Source organism: Pan troglodytes, chromosome 17 (assembly GCF_028858775.2).
Source record: "Pan troglodytes isolate AG18354 chromosome 17, NHGRI_mPanTro3-v2.0_pri, whole genome shotgun sequence".
Classification (NCBI taxonomy): domain Eukaryota; kingdom Metazoa; phylum Chordata; class Mammalia; order Primates; family Hominidae; genus Pan; species Pan troglodytes.
The window spans coordinates 21,949,518-21,966,101 of NC_072415.2; the positions used below are offsets into that span (position 1 = coordinate 21,949,518).

General features: G+C 45.4%; 1 long non-coding RNA gene across 1 annotated transcript; it reads right to left on the reverse strand.

The window, feature by feature from the left end:
* Window positions 1-4,317: 4,317 nt before the first annotated feature.
* LOC104003078 (uncharacterized) lies at window positions 4,318-6,140 on the reverse strand. Its single transcript, XR_675596.4, has 3 exons — window positions 6,050-6,140; window positions 4,751-4,868; window positions 4,318-4,435 (listed from the first exon to the last, which is right to left on the reverse strand). It is a non-coding gene; the product is annotated as an uncharacterized LOC104003078 (long non-coding RNA).
* Window positions 6,141-16,584: the final 10,444 nt, after the last annotated feature.

The following is a 16,584-nucleotide window of genomic DNA, read 5'->3' on the forward strand; positions in this document are numbered from 1 at the left end:
TCAAGACCAGCCTGGGTAACATAACGAGACCCCATCTCTATAAAAATTTAAAAATTTGGGCGCAGTGGCTCACGCCTGTAATCCCAGCACTTTGGGAGGCCGAGGCAGGCCCATCACGACGTCAGGAGATCGAGACCATCCTGGCTAACACGGTGAAACCCCGTCTGTACTAAAAATACAAAAAAATTAGCCAGGCGTGGTGGTGGGCGCCTGTAGTCCTGGCTACTCAGGAGGCTGAGGCAGGAGAATGGTGTGAACCCAGGAGGCGGAGCTTGCAGTGAGAGGAGATCGCGCCACTGCACTCCAGCCTGGGCGACAGAGCGAGACTCTGTCTCAAAACAAAACAAAAATTTAAAAATGTAAAAACAATTAGCCAGGCATGATGGTGCACACCTGTGATCCTAGCTGCCCAGGAGACTGAGTCAGGAAGATCACTTGAGCCCAAGAGTTCGAGGATGCAGTGAACTACGGTCATGCCATGGCTAGAGCTATGATCACTCCAGCCTGGGCAACAGAGCCAGACCCTATCTCAAAAAAGAAAAAAAAAAAAGCCCTACAAAAACAGAGGAACCATCATGACAGTTTCACTTGCGTCCGTGTGAAGAGACCACCAAACAGGTTTTGTGTGAGCAACAAGGCTGTTTATTTCACCTGGGTGCAGGCGGGCTGAGTCCGAAAAGACAGTCAGCAAAGGGAGATAGGGGTGGGGCCGTTTTATAGGATTTGTATAGGTAAAGGAAAATTACAGTCAAAAGGGGTTGTTCTCTGGCTGGCAGGGATGGGGGTCACAAGCTCAGTGGGGGAACTTTTGAGCCAGGATGAGCCAGGAGAAGGAATTTCACAAGGTAATGTCATCAGTTAAGGCAGAAACGGGCCACTTTCACTTCTTTTGTGATTCTTCAGTTACTTCAGGCCATCTGGATGTATATGTGCAGGTCACAGGAGATATGATGGCTTAGCTTGGGCTCTGAGGCCTGACAGACAGCAGATCCAGTCCTGCCTCAGAGCCTAAAACATGTCATCAATCAGAATATTCTTGCTTTTCACATAGTCCTCTTTTTCTCATCCTTCTCTGAACACTGCATCACCCACCCCGCTTTGATTGCCAGGGCACAGTAGTTGGACTCTGGCAGGTATAGTAACAGGGTGCTTGCTGAGCCCTTTGATGGTAGGGGTCATATGAAATTCCTGGATTTGCACGTCAGGGATTGTCCAGTCTGTCTTCCTCTGGGCAATCATTCCTCTGGGTAATCATTCTCCATCTTTTGGGAGAGAGATATTCGAAATGATGTAATTGCTTGAGTATGGGTGGTCAAAGTCTCAAACCTCACTTTTTCCATCCTGAGATATAGTGTCTTCAGATTTTGAGGGCAATTAATGTACTTTATATGCATCTATATCCACCACAAGGTCTAGAATTTAGTACAGGCTCAAGTAAGTGGATGAAATACTAAAATCTAATAGATATTACTAGTGCTTCTCTCCACCAGGCACATGAAAGACTACATATCAAATCTCCCTGCCATTAAATGGGGTCATTTGAGTAGTCCTGGCCAATGGACTACAAGAAGTAATATGTGGCCCTGTTGGTCTGAACTATAGATGTGAGCTGTCTGTGCAGGCTCTTCTGTTGCCTAGGCCACTGGCCACATTACAGACAACAAAGCCTCATTTAGCCTGGGTTCCTGAGTGGCTATGTGGAGCAGACTACTCCCCAATACCTGCTCACCCATGCTGGAGAAATATCATGAACAAAAATTATACCTTTGTTGAAGGATTCCAGGTCCTGTTTGTTCTGCAGCATAACCTAGCCTGTTCTGACTAATACAGCCAATGGCCACTTAAAGGTAAAGGCAAAGAGGCTGCATATTTTGGTAAAATCATAAGTGCTCTTGAGGATATTTTGTTGTCTAAACTTTGGTTATTGTGAGGCTTCACTCTGTGAGTCACAAAGGATCTAAAGTTTAACAGCCCCTTGGAAGAAAGTTACTCAATCTGCAGAGTCTTCCTGGTGTGAGCTGAAAGGCATGCTGCCCTGCAGTGATCGTGAGTCAGTTCCCTGGCTGCACCACCAGCTAGAAGAAGTCCAGATATCAAGGGGATATGCAGAACACTCTGACAACCGCTTCATAGCATCCTACTCACATCCTTGGAACCACATTCTCGATTGATCTGTGCATAAATGTTTGAAATGCATTTTATTTCATTTTTTGGTTTTGAAATAAGGAGTTGACATTTGCAGGAATGAGCACCATATGTGCCTTGTCATTTCTCCTCAGCAGGGCAAGGCCGTCCTACTGCATGATGCCGTCTACTTTAGCAACCTCCTGGGAAACCTTGTTTTTCATCCATGGACAGCATTTGGCCAGAGACCGCAAGCAGAAGGCATAGAGATGGGAAGAGTCCATTTTTTGGCGGTGTCTCCAAATTCACCTCACCAAAAATTCCAATTATTTTTGGTTTCTGTGTTGGCAATGAATTTTGCTAGGATGGGTACCATATGTTCTAGTGTTTCTGAAACCATTCCAGTTTTTACTATTTTACTTGTCTCTGTAATGCAGCAAAATGTCCCAGAAATTTCAATATTTTAGTATACAAACTACATCTATCCGACAACTTTTCACTCTAGGAAGCAATACAAAAATTCATTTTGAGAGCCTGTGCCTCAGTGTTTTGTTGAAACTAATGCACTTCACCTTCACATACCACAAACTATATGATGATATGGTTTATTTCTTTCCCAGCAAATTCTGGTCAAAAGGGCAGTGTATCAACTTACCTTAGTCTGGAGCATCCATTTTAGAATGTGATCTCCCTGGGTCACTTAGTGCTGTAATCTGTTCTTTAACAGAAAAGTATCTGCCCAGTTTACCATTAATTAGCATATTTTAAGAGTTTTATGAGATGAACATTTCAGGCGTGAAATATCACTTCGCCTCTGAGCAGTTGGGTTGGAAGTGTGTGCCACCTCTCATTTCTGCCCAGTGACTGGGTGTGTTCATTGTTTCAGGCTGATGGTCCCGTCCACTCCAGCACAATGCTTAGCCCAGGAAGAGTAGGCCATGGGGCTCAGTGCAGGGTCCAAAGTGCATAGTGAAGACCGACTGCTCATCACCATCCCCTAGAGTTCTGTCCCAAGTGTTGAAGTACTGTCATTAAAGATTCATCCTCAGGTTGAAAGCTTAAGCCCTGTGAAAAGCCAAGTGCCCCAGGGAACCCCTCATATTAAATCATGGACTGTGAACCCCTTGGTTTGAGTGCACTAACGAGCTCCTTCCCAAAGCACACCCTCTAAGAAGGAGCCCTGGAAAGAATGGAGCTGGGCCAAGGCAGGAGAGTTTTCCAGAGAAGAGTGGAGAAGGGCAGATGAGCAGGGCGGTGCAGGGGTGCAGCAGCATAGGACAGGGGCTTCCAGGTGGAGAGTTTGTGGTCCTGAAATGCAAGAGGCTAAGGGAAAGGACCTTTGTTGAGCTCTTATTCCATGCCAGCGACTACACAAAATGGTTTCTATGTATTTTTATCTGCTTTGGTTTCCTCTGTCCCCTGGGAAGTTAAGTACATGTTTCCTTTGCAGGTGAAGACTGCACCAGTCAAGGTGGTTAAGTGACTTCCTGTATGGCAGATGCTACTGACAGCAGTAACTTAAGCACACCCTGAGAATGACCCTGTGGTCTAAGAAGAATGTGTGTCTGGGAGTGGCCAACCCAGAGACTCACTCCTTATCTATGAGGGACATCCGAACCCCTGGTCCATTCCTTGGAACACAGGTGTACAGGGGATTGAAGCCTTTGTTTTGGTTTAAACAGAGGTTGATAGATGGAGGGTGGGAAGTGAAAATTGCCATATAAACTGCATGCTTTTTCAAACAATAGCAGTTCTCATGTCTAGCCCCCCGTTCCTGGACTGCCCTGTATGTGGGTCCTCAATCAACAGTCTGGTCTACTAGCTCTGGATCTCTTCTTCAGCCTCTCGGACAGGGCACCATCTCTATTGGAATCAACAGGGGTCCAGCACAACACTTCCCCAGAATCATACAGCTGGGGTGTAACGGAGCCATGATCTGAACCCAAGTCTACTTCTAAAACACTTACTGTCCCACCAACTAAATTGGCCTGGGCCTCTAAGTCAACTCTAATAGAGTTGGGATGAGTTGCTTCTCACTAGACCTATTGCTTCTTTCTAGAACTTCTGTCCCTGAAGGGGCAGAAGGGAAGCATTACCAGGCACCTGGAATTGGCCACTATCTTAGTCTGTTCCTGCTGCTATAACAAAATACCTGAGGCTGGGTCATTTATAAAGAACAGAAACTTACATCTCACAGTTCTGGAGGCTGGAAGTCCAATGTTAAGGCACCAGCTGGTTCAGTATCTGGTGAGGGCTGTTCTCTGCTTCAGGTGGTAAACCTACCACCACGTTGAGGATTAGGTTCCAACACCTGCATTTTGGAGGGAGGCACACAGTCATTCACACCATAGCACCACCTTCACATATCCCATACAATCCTCACATCAACCCAGCAAAGCAAGGACTATTATCCTTATGTTTACTTATTGTATCCATTTTTTATGCTGCATAACAAATTACCGTAAACTCAATGGCTTAAAACAACACACATTTATTATGTTTCTGTGGGGGCAGGTGTCTGGGCACAGCCTAGCTAGGTCCTCAGCAAAACTGCAATGAGGGTCCTGACCAGGGCTGCGTTCTCATCTCGAGACTCCCATGGGTAAGGGTCTCCATCCAAACTCACCAAGGCTGTGGAAAGATGTAGACTTCATAGTAGCTGGCTTCTTCAAATCTTTCAAACAGACCAAGTCTTATATAACTGCATAATCCTGAGAGTCACACTGCATCACGTTGGTCATATTCTGTTGGTTAGGAGCAAGTCACAGGGGTCATGGAGCCACCTTAAAGTCTATGCAATACACATACGCACATGTGCAGAAACTTAACCTCAGCTAGATGCTCATTTCTTTCAGTGCAGTTAGATGTCATGACGGGATGGAGATGGCATGATGCTGAGGAACCTTTGACTGTGGTGTTCCTTATGTGCATGTCCTTTTCCAAGGCCTGGGGAGGGGCCCGTTGGTGGACCTAAGTTTTGTCCCTGAAACTTGTGCATATATGCAAAATAACAAACATACAAACTGCTAGTGCCCCTCCCAGGGCTTACAGGTGACAGGCCTTACAGCTTAGGTTTCTTGGTAAATCTGCCCCCTGTGGACGTGTCATCACTATTATTCGAATTTCTCTGGGGTATCATTTAGTCTATTACAGGATCTGGAAAATAGCAATCATTCAAAAGATTGCACATCCCTAAGTCAGCAGCGGCACTCTCTCAGTGCTACCTCTTCTCCCACAGTTTGCTTCCCGCACCTCCCCCCTCCTCTGCCACGCTGGCTCTTGGTGCCACCTGGTTGGGAGTGGTGCCGCGGCCTCTGTTTCTCCCACTCCCTCAGCCCTCACCTTTCTGTTTTCTTCTCAAACCAGCTAGGTGTTCACAGAACCAACTCCCAAGCTCATTTTTTCTTAGTGTTGTACCCATCTGGCAAAAACCCCATCCCAGATGAGACAAGAAGTATCATATATGTGTGTCTCTGTGTCCGTGTGTGGGGGTCTGTGTCTGTGTTTCTGTGTGTATGTGTGTTTGTGTGTGTGTCTGTGTTTCTGTGTATGTCTGGGTGTGTGTCTGTGCATGTGTCTGTGTGTGTGTGTCTGTGTCTCTGTGTGTGTGTGTCTGTGTGTGTGTCTGTGTCTGTGTGTGTGTGTCTGTGTCTGTGTGTGTGTGTGTGTGCATACTTTCTCTCTGCTCCAGGAGAGCCACACCCCAGCGTGCAGGTCCTGCCACACTCAGGGGGTGTGATATTCCCCCCTCGCTGTGTCTGTGGCCCCCCTCGCCCTCTCACTCTCCAGAGGACCCATCGCGCTGTCCCTCTCCTGGCTCTCAGCTGCCCGATCCTCCTCCTCCTCCCTCTCAGCCGATGACTGAGCATCCCACTTCACAGAGAAAATAGAAGCTACCAGATGGCTGTGCCTGTCTTTCTCCTACCGTGTCTGCGAGCCCGATTTCACCCTCCACATCCTCGTCTTCCTCTGGGGAGAAGTGGCTAACTCCACACCAGGCTCACTCTCCACCTGCGCTCTGGGCCTCCCTGCCCCCACCCCTGCTGCCTTCTCAGAAACCTCACTGTATGGATTAGCCCTTTTCCCCTTTGAATGATCTATTTTATCTTTATATCTACCCCATCCCCCCGCAAAGGACTTTCTCATCGGTTTTTAGACATCTGGAAACCAAACCAATCAGAGTCAAAGGAGAGGAAGGGAAATTGACTCTGAGTTGTCCCTCCACACCCCTCACCCCTGCAGCTCCGCCCTGTCTCTTTCCACCTCTACACAGCCAAGTTTCTGGAAACACTTGATAATAGGCACTGTCTTCGTTTTCTCATTTTATATTCATTCTTCAAGGACTCCACTTCTGTGATACATTGGTTCAGCTTTGTTTAGGTGTCCTGTCATTACTAAATTCCGGAAAGGTTCATTGTCTCTTTCAGCCTCGTCTGACACTGCCAGCCTAACCACTCCCTCCTTCAAACACTGGCCTTCCTTGCCTTCTGAGGAAGATACTGTGGGCTGACTCATTCAGCATTCATTCTATTCCTGCTTTGCATACCTTCCTGGTAGTGGAGAGAAAGCTAAAAATGACATTTTCCATATTCCCTCTCCACTGTTTCCAGTTGAGGTTTCAATTCCACCCATCAGGCGCCCTCTCTGGGACTGTCATTTGAAACTAAGATGCTGGGCAGGGAGGCAGGGCTGGAGGCATCACTTTTTGCTGCTGTGCATTGCAGCAGGGCAGGAAGGTTCTCCAGCCAAGAGCAGGGATGTAGCTTCCAGATCGATGACTCCCTGATGATGGCAGAGGCAGCAGCTCCTCTGACACTTATTCCTGGAAGCTCAGCCTAGCCTCTGTGTCCTTGCTTTTCCCAACAATTCTATGAATTGCTAGTGACTTTAAATACATGTCTTTTATTTAAATTAGCTAGAGTGTATTCTGTTGTCTGAGACAGCATTGATGAAAGCAATGACCGTAACACAGCACTATCTTCCTCTTCTTGAGCCTCATGGCTCCTCGTCCTATTGGTGGCTTTCCGTCTGGCCATGTATTGAAGCAGTCCTCATGGCCCCGTCCTCACCTCCTTCCTTGTCTTCTTGTCTTTTCTCCTACGCTCAACATTCCTATCCGTATTCATGCTGCAGTCAGCACCTAGATAAAATGATGCAGGGATGCTACATCCAGCCAAACCACCTTTCTGTAGGCCACTCAATTTGTGGCAATTTGTTAGGGCAGCAATGGAAAACTAATACACTGGTAGAAACTAAGTGTTTAAGAAACCAATGTATTGGTTTTCTATTGCTGCCCTAACAAATTGCCACTAATTTAGTAGTTTAAAACGATATCCATCATTATCTCACAGTTTTGTAGTTTCAAAGGGTGGGTGCAGTGGGGCTCAGCTGGGTCCTCTGCCTAGAGTCTCACAAAGCTGAAATCAAGCTGTCAGCAGGGGAGCATTCCATTCGAGGCTCTGCGGGTGAATCTCTGCCAAGCTCACTCAGGTTGTTGGTAGCATTTGGTTCCTTGTGGCTGAAGGACTGAGGTCCCTGTTTCTTTACTGGCTGTCAGCCAGGGCCTTTCACAGCTCCTTAAGGCCATCTGCATTCCTTGTCACCTTGCCCTTTCCTTCTTCAAACCACCGATGGTGTATTGAGTCTTTCTCATGCTATGAATCTCTCTGGCTTCACCTTCTGCCCTTTTTTTTTTTTTTGAAACGGAGTCTTCCCAGGCTGGAGTGCAGTGGCGCAATCTCAGCTCACAGCAAGCTCTGCCTCCTGGGTTCACGCCATTCTCCTGCTTCAGCCTCCCAAGTAGCTGGGACTACAGGTGCCTGCCACCACGCCTGGCTAATTTTTTGTATTTTTAATAGAGACAGGGTTTCACCATGTTGGCCAGGATGGTCTTGATCTCCTGACCTCATGATCTGCCCGCCTCGGCCTCCCAAAGTGCTGGGATTACAGGTGTGAGCCACCGCGCCCAGCCTCCTTCTGCCTTTTTTTCTGATTGCAGTTGGAGAAATTTCTTTGCTTTTTTGTGTTTTTGCTTTCTTTTTTTTTGAGACAGAGTCTCACTCTGTCTCCCAGGCTGGAGTGCAGTGGTGCAGTCTTGGCTCAGTGCAACCTCTGCCTCCTGGGTTCAAGGGATTCTTGTGCCTTAGCCTCCCAAGTAGCTGGGATTACAGGTGCCCAGCACCACAGTCAGCTAATTTCTGTATTTTTAGTACAGATGGGGTTTTGTCATGTTGGCCAGGCTGGTCTCGAGCTCCTGGCCTCAAGTGATCCTCCTGCCTTAGCCTCCCAAAGTGCTGGGATTACAGGTGTGAGTCATCATGCCCCGCCTGTTTTTGCTTTCTTAATTCCTTTTTTTTTCTTTTTTCTGCAATTTTTTTATTGAGACAAAAACTCACATAACATAAAATGCATCATTTTAAAGTGTACAATCCCATGGATTTTAGTATATTCATAATGTTGTGCAACCATCACCATTGTCTAATTCCAAATCATTTCTATCACTGCAAGAGGAAACCATGGAAACCATAAGCAGTCACTTTTCCCCTCTGCCTGTTCCCTGGCAACCACTAATCTATTTTCCATCTCTTCGAGTTTGCCTATTTTGGACATTTCACATGAATGGAATCATTCGCTATGTGACCTTTACTGTCTGGCCTCTTTCACTTAGCATAATGTTTTTAAGGTTCATCCCTGTTGCAGCATGAATCAGCACTCCCTTCTTTTTTATAACTGAATAATATTCCATTGTATGGATATACCACAGTTTGTTTATTCATTCATCAGTTGATGGTTATTTGGGTTGTTTATATTTTTGGCTGTTGTGAATAATGTGGCTATGAACATTCATGTGCAGATATTTGTGTGAACATACATTTTCAATTCTTTTGAGTATATATGTAGGAATTGAATTGCTGGGTGCTATGGTAACTTCATGTTCAACTTTTTGAGGAACTGCCAAACTGCTTAAACTGTTTTTAACAGTGGTTGCATCATTTTACATTCTTCCCAGCAATGTATGAGGGTTCCATTTCTCTACATTCTTGCCAACATTTATTATTTTCCTTTAAAAAAAATTACAGTCATCCTAGTGGCATCTCACTGTGGTAGTGAAGTGGCATCTCACTGTGGTTTTAATGTGCATTTCTCTAGTGAGTAATAACATAAGCATCTTCTCATGTGCTTGCTGACCATTTGTATAGCTTCTTTGGAGAAACGTCTATTCAAGTCTTTCACCCTATTTTTGATTGGATTTTTGTCTTTTTATTTCTGAGTTGCAAAAGTTCTTTGTATATTCAGGATACATAGTTTCCAGTAAGTGTTGTTCAATAATTCAATAATGAGCTATTATTGTAACCATAATAGGTTTGTTGCCTGATGCACACAGCAAGTCAATATGCCAAGACATCAGTTTGCAGCAGAGGAAGAGGTTTAATTACAGAGCCACCTACTAAGGAGATGGGAAGGAACCGTAAATCCAACTCCATGAAGAGTTTTGGACTAGGGTTTTTAAGGGTTTGGAGTGGGACAAAATGTGGAGATTATTGATTGGCTGAAGAGTGCAGGGTGAAGTCATGGGACAAGGAGAGGAAGAAGCTGTGTTCTCTTGCTGATCCCATTCCTCCGTGGGGTCTTCACACTGGTTGGTGTCAGCTGTTTCACTGGAATTTGGGCTCTGAGAAACATCTTAAGCAATCCTTAAACAAAGACTTTATGATTCTAATGTCAGCGATCCTGTCTATAGGAACAATGGGGATGCAAATCAATTCTTAGGCAGTCTTAGGACCTTAATGTCAGCAATCCTGTCTGTGGGAGCAATGGGGATGCCAGTGGTCAGTACCTAGTGCTGAGTGACTTTCAGCAGCAAGGAAGTGGGCCAGAGTGCAGCCTGATTAATGCTTAATTACAATTATATTTCTGTCTAGAAGCCAGCGTGCAATCCTTGTGAACCTGTGAGGACAGTGTCATTATGTTGCAGTTGTTGCTAGTGTCTGGATAGAGACAAAATTCCTTAAGGGTGCCTATGAGACCCTGTGTAGCCTGGTCCCTTCCTCTCCCTCAGACTTCACCTGTCATTGTCCCCCATGCTCTGTGTGCCCCATCTGGGCTCATCTTCTTCCACGCCCTCATACACCCCATGACCTTGGCCTGGATTTTCCTTCTCTTTCCTCTTCTTCACTTGGTAAACTCTCAACACTCTTCAAATCTCAGTTTAAGTGCCACTTCCTCAGGATATCCTCTCTGTGCTCCCTGACTAGGCCAACTGCTTTAGGCACTCATGCACGGTGTGCGGCGCCTCATCACAGCTGCAATTTTACATTCATTTGTGTAATTATTTAATGTACCAGTGTCTCCCTCACTAGGCTGGAAACTCACCAAATACCTCTAGCCTCTAGCACAGTGACTGGCATTTAACTAGATTCACAGTAAATACTTATTGACCAAATGTAAATTCTTGTAGAATCCAAAAGCATTAGGACACTAGATCAATCATTTAGTCTACCCCTGTCTCATGTGGAGATGAATGAAGACCACCTAAATGAGAATGAGCAAAGGCTGTTTAGTCAGAGCTTGCAAGGGAGTCGGCCACCATCACTTGCATTTTGGCAGAGATTCAAAGGCAGGCAGAGATTCAAAGTCAGGCAGAGAGGTGGAAAAGCTTTCTAGTAGAAAAAGGAAGGCTCGGCCAGGTGCAGTGGTTCCCGCCTATAATTCCAACACTTTGGGAGGCTGATACAGGTGGATTACTTGAGGCCAGGAGTTCGAGACCAGCCTGTCCAACATGGCAAAACCCTGTCTCTCCTAAAAGTATAAAAATTAGCTAAGTGTGATGGAGTGTGCCTGTAATCCCAGTTACTTGGGAGGCTGAGACACAAGAATTGCTTGAGGCTGGGAGGCGGAGGTTGCAATGAGCCAAGACTGCGCATTGCACTGCAGCCTAGGCAACATGAAAAACGATGGCTTCAGATTGGAAGCTGTCATCACGGGGAAGCTATAAGTGGCTCTGTAGGAGTAGGTCATCGCATGCGATTGGTTAGGGGTGCATATTTTACTTTCTCTGATTGTTCATAAGTTGGAAGCAGGGACAAAAAGTAGGGAAGCCGCCAGTTAAGTATTAAGTCTTGAACATTTGGGGCCAATTGTTACAGGGTGATTGTCCAGCTTGGGTTGTTTGCTAGACAGAGTGATCCGACTTCCTCTAAGGGTGACTGGTAGATAGTAGGTTGGCTTCCTGGGCTGGTCACTGCAGATTGTGGGTCAGAGTTCTATTTTTATATGTGGTCTGGCTGTTGTCCATTTTTCTGTTCGGTCTCTCACTCATATACACAGGAAAGAGGATACAGCAAGGATGTTAACAGACTTGTCCAAGTTTACACAGCTTGCTAAGAATGAGTCTGGGACCTCTGTCTAGTAATGTACACCTTATCCTGCCACCTCTTCCCACTCACCTGAAGGCAATCTGTGCCTAGGATGCAAATGACCAATTTGTGTCCTGCAACCTCTGAACCAAGGACCGAGAGTCTTTTACAGTACCCTTAAAATTGGCCGGGCACCATGGCTCACGCCTGTAATTAACTTTGAGAGGCCGAGGCGGGTAGATCCCTTGAGGTCATGAGTTTGAGACCAGACTAAGCAACATGGTGCAGATTTTGTCTCTACTAAAAAATACAAAAATTAGCCAGGTGAGGTGGTGGGCGCTTGTAATCCCAGCTACTTGGGAGGCTGAGACAGGAGAATCCCTTGAACCCGGGAGGCGGAGGTTGCAGTGAGCCGAGTTTGTGCCGTTGCACTCCAGCCTGGGTAACAAGAGTGAAACTCCATCTCAAGAAAAAAAAATTGTGGATAAACTATAAAATAAGAATCTTAAAGGTTGATAATATGGTCCTACTGTTACGAAAAGCTTCACATGTTCCCTTGACAAGTGAGTTAGCCTTCCCCTTTCCCTGGTGTGGTGAGAGGGCGCGGCCCAGTCATTTCAGTGCCCTGCTTCCCTTTCTTTCAGCATGTGAGACTCAAGCTAGCTGACACGCGGGGCCTGCTGGGCACATACGCCCCTTTGGAAGGTAATTGTGCCAGACATGGGAATAGAGAACTATAATTTTTAGACCTGGGAAGGATCATTTTTAGCTTCAGGGAATTTCTCAAGGAAGCTCTTGTCTGGAATGTAGGCTGACCGAAAGATGAGTGTATTGGAAATCTGAGTCCCTGTGATTATCATCAGAGTACGAGTATCTCCTTGGTAGCCCCTGTGGCGTAGGCGCCCCCTGTATGAACCACATCACTGGCCCATCCTCGGGCTGTGTTATGGAGCTCAGTGGGGAGCAGTGAAGGCGTCGAGGGAAGAGGCCCTGCAGGACCCTCAAGGGTGTGCCCAGGACACAGCCAGGCCTCTGCTGGCAACATGGCAACATCAACCTGGTCTGGCTTGCACTAAGGCCCAGTGGAGACAAAACACCTCCAGAACTATTAATATTCTCATTTTGAAGTAAATATTCTTTTAAATTTTATTTTAAATTATAATTTAATTTATTATATACAAATATATAAATACAAACATACACAAATATACAATTTTAAAATATTTTAAATAAAAATACTATCAGCTAATCTAAACATATTTAAATGAATTATGCTATCAAAAAGAAGTTTTCTAGCATAAGGAAAGAAGTTAGCAATATTGCAGGAGCGTTGATGTGTAGTTTTAGCCTGAGTAACAAAGAGAACAAAAGATAAAAGAAGCCAAATGCTGCTTTGCATGATAATGGGCCAGACGCTTAGACACGTGGGGGTAGACACTGTTTTTCTTAAACCATCTATTATGGAAAAATTTCAAAAGTGCACATTCTTCAGAATGTTTTAGAGCAAATCCTGTAAATCATGTCTTTTCACCTATAAATATTTCACTGCCTATCTTTTCAACAGATGAATACTTCTAAAAGGTAACAAAAATACCATTGTCACACTAAAAAAAAATCAACAATAATTTCTTAATACCATCTAAACCTCAGGCAATGTTTATACGCTACAGATTGTCTCAAAACTGTTTTATCAGGGTTAGTTTGTTTGAATCATGCACCAAACAAGATCCATGTGTTGCATTTAGTTAATGTGTCAGTAGGCCCTTTTGAGCCAAGGAAAACGTTTTCTTACATTAGATTGACACCGAGGATGAAACTCAAATACCTCTGAGAGTCAGGCAGTAACTGTAAATGAGTGAAGTTAGTTTTTTAAAAAGTCTTTAATTACAGGCATGCTTTGCCTATTAAACACCTAGGAATACATTTCACTTCCAAAGAAATCTGAGGAAAACATTTTCTTATATTAGGTTGATACCAAGGATGGAAACTCAAATATCTCTGAGAGTCAGACAGTAACTGTAAATGAGTGAAGTGAGTTATAAAAAAATAGTCTAATTACAGGCATGCTTTGCATATTAAACATCTAGGAATACACTTCACTTCCAAACTCCCCATTTCATGTCTTGGTCTATTCTTTTTTCTTTTTCTTTTTTTTTTGAGACAGAGTCTTGCTCTGTCACCCAGGCTGGAGTGCAGTGTCACAATCTCGGCTCACTGCAACCAACCCCCCACCCCCCTCCCCCGGGTTCAAGCAATTCTCCTGTCTCAGCCTCCCGAGTAGCTGGGACTACAGATGCATGCCACCATGCCAGGCTAATTTTTAAATTTTTAGTAGAGATGGGGTTTCACCATGTTGGCCAAGCTGGTCTCGAACTCCTGACCTCAGGTGATCCACTGCCTTGACCTCCCAAAGTGCTGGGATTATAGGCGTGAGCCACCACACCTGGCCTATTTTTGGTTTTGAGTAAGATGAGGATGGAAGAATTATCTTATTTTCCTGATAATGCTGCTGATAGTTAAGAAGCACGAAGATGAGAACTGATCACTTGGGTGGGTGGACTGTCCCTGCTGTGGTGGAGCAGAGGCGTCCTCTTGGAAATATCTGTGCCCACGTCCATGTCTACTACCACAGCCTTCAGAAACGCTGGCCCCACGTGCCCAGGTCTTCTCGGTCTTCCAGAGAAGCTGAAAATCCAGATATTGAAGGGAGGGCTCCTGAATATAAACTCTGACAACTGATTAAAATGAAAAGTGATCTGGAAACGCCCACTTGGCATCTTCCAGCAATGTCTCCGATCAGTGGTCCCCGTGCCTGCTCTAGCAAAGTGGATTTTTCCAGCAGAAATCCCTGTAGTGGGGAAAAGGTAATATCTTTTCCTTACCCATTGCAGGGCTCATGGCTGAGACTCCTATCATGAAAGACAGATTAACAAGAGAAAAGCATAACAAATGTTTTAATATAAGTTTTACGTGACACAGGAGGCTTCCGAAACGAAGACCCAAAGACCCAAAGACCCAGGGAAAACTGTTTCTATGGACAATCATGCAAAAGTGTGATTGGAGGACAGGAGGGCAGGGTCTGATGGTGACAAACTGGAGGGAGACCGGCAAGGCATGTTTGTTCTGACTCTTCTTGGCCTCAGGGTACAGGGGAGGCCCCTCTGGAATGAGGGTCTCAGGACCTGCTTTCATGTGGAGGTAGGGCCGAGAATTCCTTTATGACCTGATTCAGGGGAGACAGGAGGGAGAAGAAAGTCAGAGTGGCCTTCCTGCTTCTGTGGAAATTCTGTGGCAACAGGTTAATCGCTTAAAATTATGATTATATCCAAAGAAGAAAAAAAGGTTTCTTTCTCTTTGAGGGCTAAACTCTGACCTTTTTCTTTTCTTTCCCAAATTTTTATCCAAGGGGCCTGGAGAGTCACACTCTGTAAACCATGAAGTGTCATTGGAGGGGTTTGTTTTTTTTTTCACCCTATATCATGTGGCCCATTTTCCAACCTGACTCTGGTGTAACATCACATGACAGATAAAGAAGGAAACTGAAGTATTGTAAACCCCAATGTTTTTTTTTGCCATATCTTTCTTTCTTCTTTTTTTTTTTTTTTGAGACGGAGTCTCCCTCTGTCGCCCAGGCTGGAGTGCAGTGGCGCGATCTTGGCTCACTGCAAGCTCCGCCTCCTGGGTTCACACCATTCTCCTGCCTCAGCCTCCAGAGTATCTGGGACTAAAGGTGCCCGCCACCATGCCCCGTTAATTTTTTGTATTGTTAGTAGAGACGGGGTTTCACCGACTTTGTCATATCTTGAAGTAGTCATGCAAAGTTGACTCTCGTGGGGAAAATGTACATTCTGAAGAGAATCCCCTTTCTTTTCCAGGCCTTTTTCCTAATCCAGGAGAGAATCAACTCTGATAAGAAACATTTACAAGCTATTCCCTCTGAAGCCTGCTACTTGGAGACTTCCTCTGCATAATGGGAACCTTGATCTTCCCAACCTCTTACCTTAATCCAAACATGCCTTGTTTTTTTTTTTTTTTTTTTTTTTTTTTTTCTTGAGACGGAGTCTTGCTCTGACACCCAGGCTGGAGTGCAGTGGTGTGATCTTGTCTCACTGCAACCTCCGCCTCTCAGGTTCAAGCAATTCTCCTGCCTCAGCCTCCCAAGTAGCTGGGCTTATAGGTGCACGCCACCACGCCCAGCTATTTTTTCCAGAGGCGGGGTTTCACCATGTTGCCCAGGCTGGTCTTGAACTCCTGACTTCAAGTGATCCGCCAGCCTCAGCCTCCCAAAGTGCTGGGATTACAGGCATGAGCCACTGCGCCCAGCCCAGACATTCCTTTCTATTGATTCTAGGTCTTTAAACAATAACTTAACTCTTTCAACCAACTGCCAATCAGAAAATCTCTGAATCTACCTATGACCTGGAAGCCTCTGCTTCAAGTTGGTCCACCTTTCAGACCAAACAAATGTGTATCTCACATGTGTTGATTGATGTGGTATGTCTCCCTAAAATGTATGAAAGTAAGCTGTAGCCAGGCCGTGTTGGGCATACATTCTCAGGATCTCCTGAGGGCTGTGTCACGGGCCATTGGCAACTCATATTTGGCTCAGAATAAATCTCTTCAAAATATTTTAGAGCTTGGCTCTTTTCGTCAACATCTTTATACTCTCACAGCACAGTTCCCCCAAAGAAGTTCCACACCCTTGTTTCTTGAGGAGGCTAGTGTGGGGAACAAGGGAAAACTATTCCTTCACCCTCTATATTAGTCCGTTCTTGCACTGCTATAAGGAAATACCTGAGACTGGGTAGTTTATAAGAGGTTCAATGGCTCACAGTTCTGCAGGCTGCATAGGAAGTATAGCAGCTTCTGCTTCTGGGGAGGCCTCAGGATGCTCACAGTCCTGGGGTAAGGCCAAGAGGAAGCAGGTGTCTTATATGATCAGAGCAGGATGAAGAGAGATTGGGGAGATGACACACGCTTTTAAACAACCAGATCTCACGATAACTCACTCTCTCACTATCATGAGAATAGCACCAAGGGGATGGTGCTAACCCATTCCTGAGAACTCCAACCCCAGGATCCAATCACCTCCCACCAGGCCCCA